The 17,500-nt window shown below is 45.2% G+C and overlaps 1 protein-coding gene across 3 annotated transcripts in view; it reads right to left on the bottom strand.

Moving 5' to 3' along the window:
* Positions 1 to 17,500, bottom strand: part of LOC143290544 (poly(rC)-binding protein 3-like) — a 201,383-nt gene that overhangs the window by 152,713 nt on the left and 31,170 nt on the right. Inside the window, exon 1 of one of the 3 annotated variants that reach the window (XM_076600082.1) lies at positions 12,811 to 13,402. The exons of the other annotated variants lie outside the window; for them this stretch is intronic. The gene's annotated coding sequence lies outside the window, so the exon portion shown is untranslated. Of the gene's footprint in view, positions 1 to 12,810; positions 13,403 to 17,500 lie in introns of those variants that run through there. 3 annotated transcript variants of the gene reach the window in all.

The following is a 17,500-nucleotide window of genomic DNA, read 5'->3' as shown; positions in this document are numbered from 1 at the left end:
TCTGTCTCTCTTCCTTCCTTTCTTTCTTCTTCTTCTTCTCCTTCTATTGATCCTGTCACTACTCGCGCTCTCTCTATATTTCTCTCTTTCTCTTCCCCACTCTTCTTTTTTCTTTCTTTCTTTTCCTTCCTTTCTCTCGTTCTTTTTTTCTTTCTTTCTTTTCATTTCTTTCTTTCTTTCTTTCTTTCTTTCTTTCTTTCTTCTTCTCCTCTTTCCTCCCCCCCCCCTGACCCTGTCTCTGACTTTCTCTTTGTGTGTTTCTGTATTTCTGTGTGTTTCTGCCTGTGTCTCTGTCTCTGTGTGTCTGTGTCTGCCTGAATCAGACTCTCTCTCTCTCTCTGTGTCAGAACTCACTCTCTAATTGTTATCCCCTCTTTCATTCTCTCTCTTCCAATTCTTTGTCTCATCCTCTCTCTCTCTTCCTCTCCCCCCTCTCTTTGTCTGCCCCTCTCTCTCTCTGACTCACTGTCCAATTCTTTGTCTCATCCTCTCTCTCTCTCTCTCTCCTCACCCTCTCTCTCTGTCTGTCTGTCTGTCTGTCTCTACACATATATACATCTGTCTGTCTATCTGCCTCTCTGTCTGTCTCTCTGTCTCTGCCTCTCTCCGTAAGTCTGTCTGCCTCTCTTTGTCTCTATGTCTGTTTGTTTGACTGTCTGCCTCTCTCTCTCCCTCTCTTTCTCCTTGTCTGTCTGCCTCTCTCTCTATCTCTCACATTGTCCAATTCATTTTCTCCCGGTCTCTCTCTTTCTCTGATTGTCCAATTCTTTGTCTCATCCTCTCTCTCTCTCTCCTCTTCTCTCCCCCCTTCTCTCTCTCCTCACCTTCTCTGTCTGTCTGTCTGTCTGTCTGTCTGTCTCTACATATATACATCTGTCTGTCTATCTGCCTCTCTGTCTGTCTGTCTGTCTCTGCCTCTCTCACTCTCTCCGTAAGTCTGTCTGCTTCTCTCTGTCTGTCTGTTTGTCCGTCTGCCTCTCTCTCTCCCTCTCTTTCTCCTTGTCTGTCTGCCTCTCTCTCTCTCTATCTCTCACATTGTCCAGTTCATTTTCTCCCGGTCTCTCCCTCTCTCTGATTGTCCAATTCTTTGTCTCATCCTCTCTCTCTCTCTCCTCTTCTCTCCCCCCTTATCTCTCTCCTCACCCTCTCTGTCTGTCTGTCTGTCTCTACATATATACATCTGTCTGTCTATCTGCCTCTCTGTCTGTCTCTGCCTCTCTCACTCTCTCCGTAAGTCTGTCTGCTTCTCTCTGTCTCTGTCTGTCTGTTTGTCTGTCTGCCTCTCTCTCTCTCTCTTTCTCCCTGTCTGTCTGTCTGCCTCTTTCCCTCTCGGTCTCAAGAAGGAAAAGCTAACAGTTTCATAATTATCTCTCCTTCCTCCTCCTCCTCCTCCCCCACCCCTACCCCCTCCACGGTTCTCTACAACTCCCCCCTCTCCCCCCCCCACCCCACCATTTTCCCCTTCCCTCCCCCCCCCCACTGCCGATTGCAAGCAACAAAGCAAGCGACATAAAAGGACAAGCTTTCCAATTCATTTCCAAACTCCAGCACAATCTCTGAGGACGACGCAGCGGTTCAATCATGTCTTGTTCGCATTAAAAGGCTGTTGCACGCACAACAACAACAACAACAACAACATCTTCATCAATATCAGTCATCATCATCGTCGTCGTCGTCGGCGTTATCATCATCATCATCATCATCATCACTAATCAGCATTATTACTATCATCTTCTTCATCGTCATCATCATCAACAACAACCGTAACACAATGAGCCAGCAAGACATACAATCGTCGCTTCCTCCTGCTCTCTCTCTCCCTCTCTCTCTCTCCCCCCCCTCTCTCTCCCTCTCTCTTGTAACGACAGTGATCTGACCTGTCCATTATGTAAAGAATCACAAGAAAATGAGATACACTTTGTTCTTTGCTGTCCAGCTTTAAGGAACTTTCGAGAGGAGTTTATTCAGCCTAAATATGATAGTAAACACACGTTGTTTAAATTGAACTTACTGATGTCTTCTACTTCCCCTGAAGTTGTTCGCAAATTTTCACTATTTTTATACAAAGCTTTCAAATTCAGAGAAATGGCTACTTCGTGAAAATCGCTGTTTGTATTCTTTTGTTTGTTTGTTTTTTCTTTTATTGTTCTACACATTGAACTGTAATGCTGGTATGTTTTTGTTTGACTGTGTTTATTGATGCTCACAGTGTCGTGATGTACTGTTTGTAAAATAATGTTCACATTCCCCTTCATAAGGGGCCTAGGCCTATACATGAATAAACCATCTTGAATCTTGAATCTCCCTCTCTCTCTCTCCCTCTCTCTCTCTCTCTCACACACACACACAAACACACACACACTCTCTCTCTCCAATCGAAAACATATTGCCACATCAGTGTACGCGCACGTTAAAAACAACAGTAACAACAACAACAACAACAACGACAACAGCATTAACAACAACCCGACAAGAAAAAAACTAAACACCACCAGCAGCACCAGCACCAATAACAACAGCACGACATATACAAAACACTAACAAAACCAAACAGTGACACAGGAACAAGAAGAGAAAACGACGACATATGCACTCATAAACTTAAACTTTTAAGATGTTATTTTCACTCCGGTGACCAGGGACGCCATATGAAGAGGGGATTAAAAACATCAAGGTTAATAAACAAACGAACCAAAACAAACTAACGAAAAATAACAACAGCAACAACCCCCCCCCCCCGCCCCCCCCCCCCCAAAAAACCCCAAACAAAACAAGCCAAAACAAAATAAAAAAACAAAACAAAACAAAAAACAACAACAACTACTTTCAAAACTTCCATGAACTTCATCAAGATTTTAACGCTTCATCAAAATTGTACGTATAATCTATACGCATCATAAAAAAACCCAACAACAACAAAAAACGAAGCTGTCTAGAAAGAGGACTGTCCGGAAATAGAAATAACGGTTCAGTTAAGTTTCTTAAGGAGGCGCCACTGCGTTCGGACAAGTCCATATACGCTAGGCCTTGAGGAAAAAACGACAACAACAACAACAACAACAAAAACCCATAAACAAACAATAAACAAATAAAATAAATAAACGAGTAAATAAATCAATAAATAGATAGATAAATTAAAAAAATAAAACAACAACAAGCAAATAAATAAATAAATAAACCAACCAACCAATTAACACACACAAAAAAGCAAACAAACAAAAACACTCAAACAAACTAAACAAACAAAAAAGCAAACAAACAGTGGCGGAGCAAATACAACGTAATATTTAGGCGTTGTTGTTTTTGTAGTAGTAGTAGTAGTAGCAGTAGTAGTAGTAGTAGTACTAGTTGTTAAGTCACGATGAGAGAGAGCAGGGAGGAATACTACTACTACTACTACTACTACTGAAAAATCCCAGTCACAGACACAAGAGGAGAAGAAATACTACTACTACTACCACTCATGATAATAATACATAATTTTTCTATGGCGCGATATCCAGCACCAATGCTGCTCAAAGCGCCTTACATCATCCAGCCGACTACAAACATGCTTTAAAAATACACCTCGGCAGCTCTCTGCCAGCAAAAATCTTACAATGTTTTCACATAGATCAAAAGCACACCCCAAAAAATGAATCCGACGATAAAAAAAAAACTATCCAGTAAAAAAGGCTCAGATTAAAACAAAATGCATTTCACAGCACACACACACACACAGACGTGCGCGTACGCTAACATTAAATATCAACTGCACTTGAAACAGAACTGCATAGGCATTAAAATGTTTCTAACAGAATTCTGTTCGCACATACTAACACGCATGCACACTTAACCTGCACACGGACCGGAACAGCGCACACACACACACACACACACACACACACACACACACACACACACACACACACACACGTGGGGATTAAAAAAAAAAAACAAAAACAGATAGAAAAGGGACGTCACATCTAAGACCAAACTAGAAAAGAAAGAAAAAAAAATAAAGGACAACCCAAAACACTTGTACAAAGATACTTGCCAACCAACACACTTTTGGTTTTAACTGTTCTGCCCAGAACAAGACTGCTTATGGAAAAGACTGATGCTAAATTACGAGAGACTGGCTGTGACTGGCTGTGACTGGCTATGGCTGGCTGGTGCCCCCCCCCCCCCCCCCCCACCCCCTCCTTGACACGTGGTTTATGGGGGGGCGGGGGTGGATGGGGGATTGTTGGTTAACACTCCTTAGAGTACTACAGTCAGCAAGTCCCACGTGTAGTAGGGGCAGCGCAATACCTCTGCCACCCGCCCCCGCCCCCTCCTCTTCCCGCTCCCCGACCCCCCAAGCCCCCCCACCCCTCCCCCCTCCACAGCCCCTAACACCATCAACAGAAACGTAAAAACAGAGGCCTCGTAAAGACATCACACAACACAACACAGCACAGGATAGCACAGCCCACACCACCATTAACACACCAACACCGACGGTAGTAAAAATAATAATGATAATAATAATAATAACAATAATAATAACAACAACAATATCAACAAGAAGAACAACAACAATATCAACACGAAGAACAACAGGCACAAAAAAAAAAACCAAAACCCCCCAAAACCCCCAAAAAACAACAACAAAAAAACCCCAACACAACAAACAAACAAACAAAACAAACAAAACAAAACAATACAAATAATATTAACACTAATATCATTATTATTTGATAATGATGATGGTGATGTATGATGATGATGATGAAGAAAAAAATAACAATAATAACAACAATATCAAATAACAAATAATAATAATGATGATAATAACAATATTGATAACAACAGCAACAACACTACTGCTACAACTGCTACTACTATTACTGATAACAACAAGAACAACAATAACAACAACAACGATAATAATAGCAATAATAATAATAATAATAATAATAATAATAATAATAATAAGAAGAAGAAGAAGAAGAAGAAGAAGAAGAACAACAACAACAACAACAACAGTATCATAGCTCAAGGAGGCATCACTGCGTTCGGACAACTCCATATACGCTACATCACATCTGCCAAGCAGATGCCTGACCAGCAGCGTAACCCAACGCGCTTGAGAAAAAAAACACCCAGGAAAGAAGTAAATGAATATTTAAATTTAAAAAAGAAAAAAGAAAAAAATAAGATGATAATAACAACAACAACAACATCATGGATGGTGATGATCGATGGTTGTGAAAAGAAAGTAGAAAAACAACAACACAACAACAACAAAATAAAAGTTTAATTAAAAAAAAAAAATCTCTTTTTTTTTCTTTTTCTAAGGACACATTCTGTTACTTCCTGATAATGAACCACAAAAACCCCACCTCAAAACATTAAAAAACTATAACCCCCCCAAAAAAAACAACAACAACAACAACAAAAACAACAATGAACATACCACCCTCCCCCACCAAAAAAAAAGACACCCCCCCCTCCCCCCCGCAAAAAAACCCAAAACCAAAACAAAAAATATACAACCCCCCTCACCCCCCACCACACACACACACCCAAGCCCACCCGTAAAACATACCCCCCCCCCCCCCCAAAAAAAAGGGAAAGGAAGAAAGAAAGAAAAAAAGAAAAAAACAGCTTTCCATCCATCACCCTCCCGCACTTTTCACACACGCGGCGCATAAGTACGCGCGCGTGCGCCCATTACATCACGTCTCCCACTCCCACCCACCCCTTAACACCCCCCCCCCCCCGCCCCTTCTCCCTCCCTGCCATTCCTCCTCTAACCTCCGACCCCCCACCCCCACCCCCCGACCCTCCTGTCTATCCTTTTCTTACTGCCCTCACACCCACACACACACACACAACACCTTTACCTACTTTGCACACTACACATGCTGCAAGTCTGTAAAAGTCTGATCGTTTCTTCTACCCCCCCCCCCCCCGACTTCCCCTCACCAATCACCAACCCCACGCGCCCCCTCCCCCCCCCCCCCTCCCATTCCTCCCGACCCCTACAACCCCCCTAAACCCTTCAGCTCAAGTGTTGACACATTTCAGTGAAAATTACTCTCTCCCCCTCCGCACCCCCTTCCCCCCCACTCACCCCCCCCCCCCACTTCCATCCCCTCCCCCCCCCCCCCCCAAACACATGTGGCGAGAATTGGCGAGAGGTCGCGCGAACTTGGGAAGGAAAAGGTAGAGGTAGAGAGAGAGAGAGAGAGAGAAGAATGAACATGCATAATTGCATTGTGTTGGGGTATCAAGGTTGCACAAGCGTTGCGCTGCTTTGCGTTACGCTGAGATGCGTTGAGCCGTGTTGCGTGGTATTGTATTTTTGTATTATTATTATTATTATTATATTATTATTATTATTATTATTATTATTTTTTTTTTACATACTGCAATTATTGTTCCAGTATATTATATTGTACTGTACGCAACTGTGGTTGCGTTCTGTTGTTGTTATTGCGTTGCGTTATGTTGTGTTGTGTTGTAATGTATTTTGTATCATAACATTCAAAGAGAAAATATTATCATATCCCGGAGTCTTATTCATTACCAGATGCATTGCTTTCATGAAATGCGTTTCAAGCCGCCGGATAAACGCTATATAAATGCAAACCATCATCATCACCAGAATAATCATTATCATCATTTTATAATAATAATAATAATAGTAATAAAATAATGATAATAAAGTAACAACAATAATATTAACATTATCATCATCATTATCATTATTACTATTATCATTAGTAGTAGTCGTAACAGCAAAGTGAGAACTGTATTATCAATGGTTTCTCCAGTCAATGGGAACCTTAGTGCAAGGGAGGGAAGGAGGTAAAGTTGTAGATACACCTCTTTCTCGTTACCTGCCTTTGTTTTTTTTGTTTTTTTTTCTCTCCTTAATGTGAAATTCGCCGGGGGCTGATTTCTCGGGGGATAGGGCGTCTTCAATGCCCGTCGCTGGCTCCTACAGCTTTCATTAAAAAAAAAAAGAAGAAAAAAAAAAGAAAAAAAGTTTACATCTTTCTCCGTGTCTATTCTTTCATTTATTTATTTATTATTACTAAATTTCAATATAATCTGTTGACTCGGATTTTTCTACAGAACTCTTGTTGTGCCACACACAACCTCTTATTTTTTATATTTTTTTTTTTTTTTTTTTTTTAGCATTGGGTTGTTGTTGAACTGCATGTTGATCCCCCCCCCCCCCACCCCCAACCCCCAGCTTTGATATGTTGTGAGTGTGTTGGCTGAGGGCTGAGATACTGAGTCGGACGAGATACGGAACCTGTGGATGTTGAAATTCGATTTCCAAATGGATGAATACAGATGCATTGTATTGTATTGTATTGTATTGTATTGTGTTGTTTTGTATTGTATTGCACTGTAATGCACTGTATTGTAAGCCGAGTACTGACAAGCTGTATGCATGCACACCACTCAGTGAAAAATCAGCTCTGGTCCATGTCGTCTCTTCTTCTTTTCTACTTCTTCTTCTTCAGTCAGAAATACCAGCACACAGCCCACCGGCTGGGAAGGGGGGGGGGGGGGGGTTGCAGTGAGGGGCTGAAGGTGAAAAGAAGGGTAAAGTCCGGTCACTAAGCACGTGGCACGTTGCTGGAAAGGGTGGTGGTGGCGGTGGGAGGGGGCGGGAAGGAAGGAGGGAGGATATGGGTGGGCAAGGGTGTGTGTGTGTGTGAGGATGTGTGCGTGACCGGTTCTTTCCGACCCCCCCCCCCCCACCCATACACCCCCTCTGCCCCCCCCCCCCTTCCCCTTTTGAGCGCGAGCAGCGGCGCGCACGTGCACTAACTGTAGAAACGAGCGGTCAGTGGAGAGAGGTGTGTGGAGCGGTCAGTGGAGAGAGGTGTGTGGTACGGTCAGTCTGTCGGGCAGAACGCAGGCTCGGCTGCTCGGATTTGGTCCATGGCATCTTAGCTATCTTACCGCTTCCAACCCCCCCCGCCCCTTCCTCCACCCGCCTCCCCTTACACCCCCCCCCCCGTCCTCTCCATCCCTATCCAGGACCAGCATTATTGAGGTGTGTGTGTGGTTATTTTTTTTCGTGTGTGTGTGTGTGTGTGTGTGTGTGTGTGTGTGTGCTATGGCATCTTATCTATCTTACCGCTTCCAACCCCCCCTCCACCCGCCTCCCCTTACACCCCCCCCCTCCTCTCCATCCCTATACAGGACCAGCACTATTGAGGTGTGTGTGTGTTTTTTTTTTTCGTGTGTGTGTGTGTGTCTGCGCGCGCGCGCGTGTGTGTGTATGTGTGTGTGTCTGCGTGCGCGCGCGCGCGCGTGTGTGTGTATGTGTGTGCGTTTGTATTTTGTGTGTGGGCATGCGTGCGTGAGTGTATGTGTGTTTGTGTATATGTGTGTGTGTGTGTGTGTGTGTGTATGTGTGTGTGTGCGCGCGAGCGTGTTTGTCTATGTGCGTGCATTTGTGTCTATATGCGTGTGTGTGTGTGTGTGCGTGCGCGCGTGCGTGAGAGTGCGAGTGTGTGTGCGTGCGTGTGTCCGTGAGTGCGTGTGAGTGTGTGTGGGGTGGGTGGGTGTGGGGTGTGGGGGGTAGGGGGGTGAGTCGTTTATCATTATCATTATTCCGACAGTTGCACCGGACCAACCACTGGCTACCTTCCCGCTGCGGCATGTCATTCAACTCTTGAACTTGTCTGTCTGCCAGTCGACAGGAGAAGGAGGAGGACGAGGAGGAGGAGGAGGAGGAGGAAGACAGAAACAGAAGAAAACTAAACTGCTGGCTCAAACAGTAATGCTCGTTTTCAGCTGTGATGTGGACAATGCAGTAGAATATGTCAGGGCACAAGTCGCCCTTACTTCTCTCCCTCTCTCTCTCTCTCTCCCCCCCCCTCTCTCTCTCTCTTCGTTTCTCTGTCTCTGTCTCTCTTCGTCTCTCTCTCTCTCTGTCTCTCTCCCTTTCTCTCTCTCTTCGTCTCTCTGTCTCTGTCTTTCTCTCTCTCTTCGTCTCTCTCTCTCTGTGTCTCTGTGTCTGTCCGTCTCTCTCTCCCTCTCTCTCTCTTTGTCTCTCTGTCTCTCTCTTCGTCTCTGTCTCTCTGTCGCTGTCTGTCTCTCTCTTCGTCTCTCCCTCCCCCCTCCCCCACTCTCTCTCCACCTCTGTGTGTCTTTCTGTCTGACGAAAGATCTTTTTATCTTAAGTTTATGAACGTTTGTTTTGAAAAATCGCAGCAAGCACATTAAAAATTTTATGTCTTGCTTTTTTTAAAAATTTATTTTTGTTACATATATAACACTGTAATGAAGATAAGCCCCCTCAAAGAGAGCGGGGAGGGGGGGGGTGTAATAAGAAAAAGCGGAAAGAGAGAGAGAGAGGGAAAGAGAGAGAGAAATAGAGCGGGGAGAGAGAGAGAGAGAGAGAGATAAATAGAGCGGGGAGAGAGAGAGAGAGTGAGAGATAAGTAGATATATATATAGAGAGAGAGTGTGAGAGAGAGATAAATAGAGAGAGAGAGAGAGCGGGAAGAGAGAGAGAGAGAGAGAGAGAGAGAGATAGAGAGCGAGAGAGAGATAAATAGATGGATAGATAGAGAGAGTGATACACACACACACACACACACATAATTATATATATATATATATATATATATATATATATATATATATATATATATATATAGAGAGAGAGAGAGAGAGAGAGAGAGAGAGAGAGAAATCTTTGAAATATTTGCTGACATGTGACGTACGGAGAGGCATGCACATTCAGACGTGAATCTTCTTTACATTACTTAAAGATTCCAGGTGTCTTATGACTTTTTCTTTGACTGTATCGCTCAACAGAAGTTCGACATCAAGAGCCGCAGTGCAACCGTATGAGTTCTTTAACGTGTGCAAGAAGCATGCTGCCAGCGAAGCCTCGAGTTTCATCTCTCTCTCTCTCTGTGTCTGTCTGTCTCTGTCTCTCTTATTTTTAACTAAGTGTTTGGATGAAAGAGGATGGCGAGAGAGAGAGACAGAGAGGGTTAGAGAGAGACAGAGAGAGAGAGAGAGAGAGACAGAGACAGAGAAACAGAGAGAATGAATGAATGAATGAATGAATGAATGGAGTGAACGAATTTTTTTTTTTCAAATATACTTATATAGGTCATAGCCCCCTCATGAAGGGGTATTTGAACGGCAACAAAAAGACAATCACATTATTTGTTTGCTAAATGAAGAATGGCAAAAAGACTGTGAAATGACTGTTTCTCTAAACATGTAAGCCTTGTACTAAAGCAAAGAAAGATTACGTGTAACATCACGTTTTGTGCATGACATTACGAAACTCAACCTGAACATAGTGGGGTGTCTGTAATATTTAGGATGGACAGATTTGAGTCTAATATCGTGAGTTCACACTCACGGTGATGCGTACAGCCTCGAGTTCTCTACCCAGCAGTTGCGCCGAAGAAGCCGGCCGGATCGCCGATGAAAGCTACGCAAGTGAGTGGCCTTTGACTGAGAGATCGGTTTAACTTGGTAGTCATTATAATATCGTTAAGTTTTGGACAACAGAGAGAGAGAGAGAGAGAGAGAGAGAGAGAGAGAGAGAGAGAGCGTTTCCCGTTCACATGAATCCTGCCAATGAAAAGTACAATGCAATGGACCTCGACATTGCCTTTGAAATCGAGCGCTTCTCTCTCTCTCTCTCTTCACCTTGTTCTAGAAAAGCTTATTGACAAGAATTGTTTTATTTACTGTTCATAGTTTGTTTTTGTTTTGTTTTTGTTTTCGTTCGATACACGACGCTGCAATTGAGAATTATGTATGTCCCCTTGACTGTAGATAGGCCAATGTCAATAAATAATGTCTGAAGCGTCTGTCTCTCTTTTTCCTTCTCTCTCTTTCCCAGGAACAGACTTCGCAATTAATACAAGGCCCTTCACTCCGGGAGGGGGCGGGGGAGAGAGGTCAAAAAGTGACCCTCCTCAGTCCCCCATTCTGTCTGCGCCTTCGCCTTTTCCTCCTTCTCTGTGGCTCCATGCACCGCCTATCGTGTTGGTCAGTGTCTGCCCTCAAGGTGTCCTTGCCACGTGTTTCCCGTGCCGGCCGTCCGACATACAGCCTCTGAGAAAGCTCTGGACAGAGGCCCCTGTTCCTCTCTCTCCCTCTCTCTCTTCCGGGGTAGAGGTTTCTATAATATATCATAGATTGACTGTGATCAGTGGGTGTTTATGATTGTAGGGTCCCACATCAACTTGGCACTTGAACATTTAAAAAAAAAAATGTTCCTTTTGTGTGTTCATACCGTGCGTTGTTTGTGTAGCGAGAAAACACGCGTGAACTTCTCTTGAGATTATAAAGTATCCTGTATCCGTATCTGTATTTTCTTTCTTCGTCTTCTTCTTCTTATTATTATCATTCTTTTAGTGTTTCTGTAGCAGATTACTACATATCTTTTTAACAGACATGGGTGCTGGCCCTGTCTGTGACCATCCATTTACCTGACAGACTGGGGGGGTCGGTCTTTTGAATTTTTTTTTTATTTAAAAAAAAACGTCTGGCTCCACCTCTCAACCTGTCTGGCTAGGGTGGCTATGCCAGGAATGAGAGACTCTCCCGTTGTCATAGCTCTCAAGGTAGGTAACTGAGACACATAAGCAACTGTCCCCCATCCTCTCCCCGCCCCCCGCCTCCCCACTGACTACAAGGATACGATCCAAGAGATATCAGTGGACATGTCCATGTGTTCGGTTTGAATCTGAATAAAACCTTTGTCATGAAACTGAAGACAGTCCAGTACCCATTAGCTTTCTTCTACGGGAGGTGTTGGGAAAGAACGCGGACAGTCAACTACATAGGTAACCTGGGCCAGAAAACCGTGAGGGCAGGAACTGATACGTCGGTAAGTCTGGTCAGAAATGAGAAGAATGACATGGACGTTTGGTCAGAAATGAGAAGTATGGTATGTACGTCTGGTTAGAATTGAGAAGTATGGTATGTAAGTGTGGTCAGAAATGAGAAATGTGGTTTGTATATTTGGTTAGAAATGAGAAGTATGGTTTGTAAGTGTGGTCAGAAATGAGAAATGTGGTTTTGTATGTTTGGTTATAAATAAGAAGTATGATATGTAAGTCTGACCAGAAATGATAAGTATGGTTTGTAAGTTTGGTCAGTCAGAAATGAGGAGTATGGTTTGTAAGTTTGGTTAGTAAAGAGGAAGATGATATGTAAGTCTGAGATGAACGATAATGAATTATTTTCGTCAGAAATGAGAAGAATGATTTGTACGTTTGGTTAGTAAAGAGGAAGATGATATGTAAGTCTGGTCGTTAATAATGAGAAGAATGATATATACGTTTGGTCAGAAATGAGCAGTGTGGTTTGTAAGTCTGGTCATACATGAGAAGAACGATATATTAATTTCGTCAGTGATTAGAAGAATTATAAGTAAGTTTGGTTAGAAAAGAGAAAGATGATATGCAAGTCTGGTAATAAATGAGAAGAATAATAGGTAAGTTTCGTCAGAAATGAGAAGAATGATAATGTAAGTTTGGTCAGAAATGAGGGACAAAATGAGCAAGCTTGGTTAGAAAAGAGGGGAAAAAAGAAGAAAGTTTGGTAAGAAAAAGTATCTAACACACCAGCTGGTAGAGAAAAGAAGAAAAACAAAAGAACAAGATAGTTTCATTGTGTTCGTGACAAACCCTCCAACCCATTGCCAAACTTAACAAACAAAACCCACCATAAGAAGATAGGAAAGGTGAGAACCCCCCCCCCCACACACACACACAAAAAACCCCACATGTGTGGTCAGAAAGAGGATGAAACAAGAGATAGAAAGCATCTTACCTGTACGCCGCCAAAGCGTTGTCGCACAAGGTGCAACAGTTTCTGGTAGTCTCCACGGCAGCGGGTTAGGTGCGAAGCACGTGCAATCCGGACAGGTTCTTCTCTCTTCTTTTCTCTCTCTCTCTCTCGCCTCTCTCACCTACTATGCGCTGCACTCTCTTGTGTTCTCTCTCTCTCTTGTTTTTCTGTTTCCTTCTCCTTCTTCTCTCTATCCTGTTCTTTCTCTTGGTAACCCACTTCTGCTTGGCGTTTCACTATTTTGTAACTGCCGTCAGTCTTTCCGAGACCTTGAGATCGAAATCTGTCCGTCTCCCTCTCTCTCTTTTTCCCGTAGTTCAGTCTCCACGCTGTGTGTTAGCAGTATCTCGCTCTACAAGACCGGTTCCGACAAGTCTCTCGCGGGCTGTCTGTATCTTGCTCGGTTTCTCCTGTCACTCAACAGTTGCTGCCAAAAAGCTTACAGCACAATTACCCCGCACTCTTCGAGACCTGAGGCTTTGTTGTACAAGCTGCCTCGGGAAGCTTTCAACCTGGCTTCCCCCTCCCTCCCTTCCTTCCTTCCTTCCTTCCTCCTCTCAGTGAAAACCCAGCGGCGCCAACAGAACAGCACACACCTGCTTCTCTTGCTGCCCCTATCGCTCTATCACACAGCACGGGAGTCAGTAGCGGATGGATCAATCACAGATATACATACACTTATGCATACGTCGACAGACAACCTGAAGTATCCTTCAAAGTCAAAACCGAGATAACTCGTTCGAAGCCCTGTAGTTCCAACTGTCAAAAGTCCTGTGGCGAGAGGCGTGCGCGTGTATGTGTGTGCGCGTGTGTCAATGGCCGGCACCACGTGAGAACGCTACAACAGCAGCAGCAGCAGCAGAAGAAGAAGAAATGAGTGATGGCAGCTTTCGATCAGTCAGTCAGTGCCAGCTGGGTCAGTCAGTTCGGCAAGTCAGTGACAGACAGCAGAGAACGCGCTACTGGGGAAGGATGAATGAGATCACTCTCTCAACAATCCAGGAAGAAACCAACAAAATAAAGTCTGACACTTCGATTTCAACAGTTCTTCTTCAAGGCCTTGTAGGTCGTGGTGTCTCTCATGTCTGCCCCAACACACGATGGTGGGAAGGACATGCAGACAGACACACAGACAGACAGGTCAACACAGACCGAATACCAACAAGTCAGGCCGATCGTATTGTAGTCGAGCACTGCACAAGCAATACCTGTCTTGCCCTCACACACACACACACACACACACACACACCCCGCACTCCTAACAACACTGGCACTCACACGCAGACCACAAGACGACAAGCTGCTGCTCTCAACACGCTGCTGCTGCACTGCCTGCTGCTTCCTCTAACCCGCCTGCTAACTGTGGCAGCCTCAGAATGAACAGAACCTCCTTTACTTCTTCGCTCTGATAGGCACAGTGAGCGTCTGGGAGCAAGCAAGCAACAAGGCAAGGCACGGGTAGAGCGCGCGTGAGCCCCCCCCCCTCCCCCCCTTCCCCTCCCCCCTCCAGCTCACCCCCATCCCCCCTCTTTCATCTTCTTCTTCTTCCACTACCGTCCTCCTATCGTCCCTCCCCCCACCCCTACCCCTCCCTACCCCCCCCCCCCATCCCCCACACACCAACAAGTCAAGCCAGTGACGCGCGTGCAGAGCGCGTGCACAATACGCCAGCTACAGGCGTGTGCGGACATACGAGCTGCCCGTCACGTGTATTCGCTTGGTACGCATTATTAGTCGTATACCAAGATCTTGATGGCTCTCTGCAAGGGAAGCCAGCGTGTATGAGAGGAGAAGGGGGGGTGGGGGTGGGTAGCGGAGGGGGCGAGGGGAGGGTGTTGTTGAGGGAGTGAGGGTGCGGGTGAGTGGGGGAGGGAGGGAGACGGCGGGCAAAAAGGAGAGGGAGAGTGGAGAGAGAGAGAGAATGAGAGAGAGAGAGAGAGAGAGGGGTGGGGGTTACACAATGACTGGGAAAATTGGACCCAGATGCTGTTTGCTGTACCTGTGCGTGTTTGGGCGGCTTTGGGGGGTGGGAGGGGGAAGGGGGAAGGGTTGAGATGCGAGGCAAGGACATCATGAGTGAAAGAGAGAGGGAGAGAGCGAGAAAGAAAGGGGAGAGAGATGGGGAGAGAGAGGGAGAGAGAAAAAGAAAGGGAGGGAAAGAGAGAGAGAGAGAGAGGGGAGATATAGAGGGAGACAGAGAGGGAGACAGAGAGAGTGGGGGGGGGGGGGGGGGGAGAGAGAGAGAGAGGGAGAGAGAGAGAGGGTGAGAGGGAGGGAGAGACAGAGAGGGAGACACACAGAACGAGAAAGAGAGGGGGAGAGAGGGAGGGAGAAAAAGAGAGGGAGAGAAAGAGAGAGAGAGAGGGAGACAGAGAGAGAAAGGGGGAGAGAGAGAGACGGAGAGACAGAGAGACACAGAGAGAGACAGAGACAGAGAAACCAAGCACGCACACAGACTGAGATTCTGAGAATCAATGCGCGTGGGTGTTTAATGTGTGAATGGATCGACGTCATCGGTAGGTAGGCAGGTAGGTATGTTGGCTGGTTGGTTGGTTGGTTGGCTGGTACCTATTAGGTTGACAGGTTGGCAGGAAAGTGGAACAGGTTGGTAAACTGCACACTAACTGCACAGCTTTACCACGAACAAGTGGATGAAGAGAGAGAGAGAGAGAGAGAGAGAGAGAGAGAGAGAGAGAGAGAGAGAGACAGAGACAGAGAGAAAGAGAGAGAGAGAGGGAAAGAGTGAGAAGGGAAAAAGGGAGATTGGGCCAGAAGCAGAGAGAGAGGGAGAGAGAGAGAGAAACAGACAGAGACAGAGAGACAGACAGAAAGAGAGAGAAAGATGAGTGGCAGAGAAAGAGAGAGAGAGAGAGAGAGAGAGAGAGAGAGAGAGAGAGAGAGACAGACAGACAGACAGAGATTCAAGATTCCAGATGGTTTATTCATTTATAGGCCTAGGCCCCTTATGAAGGGGTATGTGAACAGACAGAGTGAGAGAGAGAGAGAGACAGTGAGAGAGAGAGAGGGACAGACAGACAGAGATATAGATAGAGAGAGAGAGGGAGAGAGAGGGTGACAGAGGGGGGGGGGGGGGAAGAGAAGAGAGAGTATAGGAAGGATAAACACACAGAGCCACATTATGGTGAGTGAGAACGAGAGAGAGAGAGAGTGGGACACACACACACACACATACACACACACAGAGCCATGACCATGACCACCTTTAATGTCATCAGCAGTTAACATGCTGTCTGACATGGGGGTAAGTGGCTCCTTTTTTATTTATTTATTTATTTATTTTTTTTTTACACGGCCGTTTTATTTTATGTATGAATTATAAAAAAAAAACCCCAAAAAACACACACACACAAAACTGAACAAAAAGTTATTTCCAAAGCAATATACAACAGAGACCAACAGACCCTTCCGCCGCACCGCCCCCCCTCAACCCCGACCCCCCCCCACCCCCCAAAAAAAAGACAACCGAAAAAAAAAACATCGAAAAAAACGACGGAAGAATCCGAATTATATTCCATTCCCAGTTTAGCCTTGCAACCTGTAGCATTTGTGTGTGTGTGTGTGTGTGTGTGTGTGTGTGTGTGTGTGTGCGAGCGATGGGAAAGAGAGACAGAGAGAGAGACACAGCAGTGTGATGCGGTTACGGACACTTTATTCCAGTACAGATCAATGCCCGCTGTTCTTAAAATACATGGATAGCGCATGCCTTCTATGAGCCCCTTTGCTAACTTAAGCCAGCGGAAGTGTTCAGTCAGCCACCATTTTGCTTCTAGTGTCAGTATAGCGCGAAGCAGTGATTTTATATGTGTAGTCGAGCGCTAAGCTGGCTTCACGGCAAGCTTTCACTTGTGTTAGTTAAGCTGACATTCGTGTGTGTGTGTCTCCACTGCAAGTTTGCGCCACGTGTCACTGCACTGTTTTTCTGTAATAATTTTGGTTGATAAACCATTGGCAGATATCAATCAAGACACAACATTTGGCATGTCGTGGGGGCAAGCATAACACGATTTCATTAAAGGTACACGGTTACAGTTCAGAAACTACCACCAGTTAGCACACGACTTGTCAACGGACTGACGGCCGGATACGAGAAACAATATGGCGTCCAGCTGGCTTCAGCTTTCCTGGCCAATGAGCTATCCATGTATTTTAGACAGTGGTCACTGCTTCTCATGACAGGTGCGGTGGTCAAATGGTCAGAACGCTGGAGTCTCGGCCCGAGTTTCCTGAGTTCGATTCCCGTCACACCTGGTGGGTTGATTAAGGGTGGAGGTTTTCCCGATCTCCCAAGTCAACATGAATATTTGTATTTGTATTGTGTATTTCTTTTTATCACAACAGATTTCTCTGTCTCAAATTCGGGCTGCTCTCCCCAGGGACAGCGCGTCGCTACACTGAAGGCGCCACCCTTTTTTCTGTATTTTTTCCTGCGTGCAGTTTTTTTTTTTTATTATTTGTTTTTCCTATCCAAGTGGATTTTTCTACAGAATTTTGCCAGGAACAACCCTTTTGTTGCCGTGGGTTCTTTTACGTGCGCTAAGTGCATGCTGCATACGTGACCTCGGTTTATCGTCTCATCCGAATGACTAGCGTCCAGACCACCACTCAAGGTCTAGTGGAGGGGGAGAAAATATCGGCGGCTGAGCCGTGATTC

The sequence above is a fragment of the Babylonia areolata genome, chromosome 15 (assembly GCF_041734735.1).
Source record: "Babylonia areolata isolate BAREFJ2019XMU chromosome 15, ASM4173473v1, whole genome shotgun sequence".
Lineage (NCBI taxonomy): Eukaryota > Metazoa > Mollusca > Gastropoda > Neogastropoda > Buccinidae > Babylonia > Babylonia areolata.
This window is presented reverse-complemented; position numbering and strand designations above follow the sequence as displayed.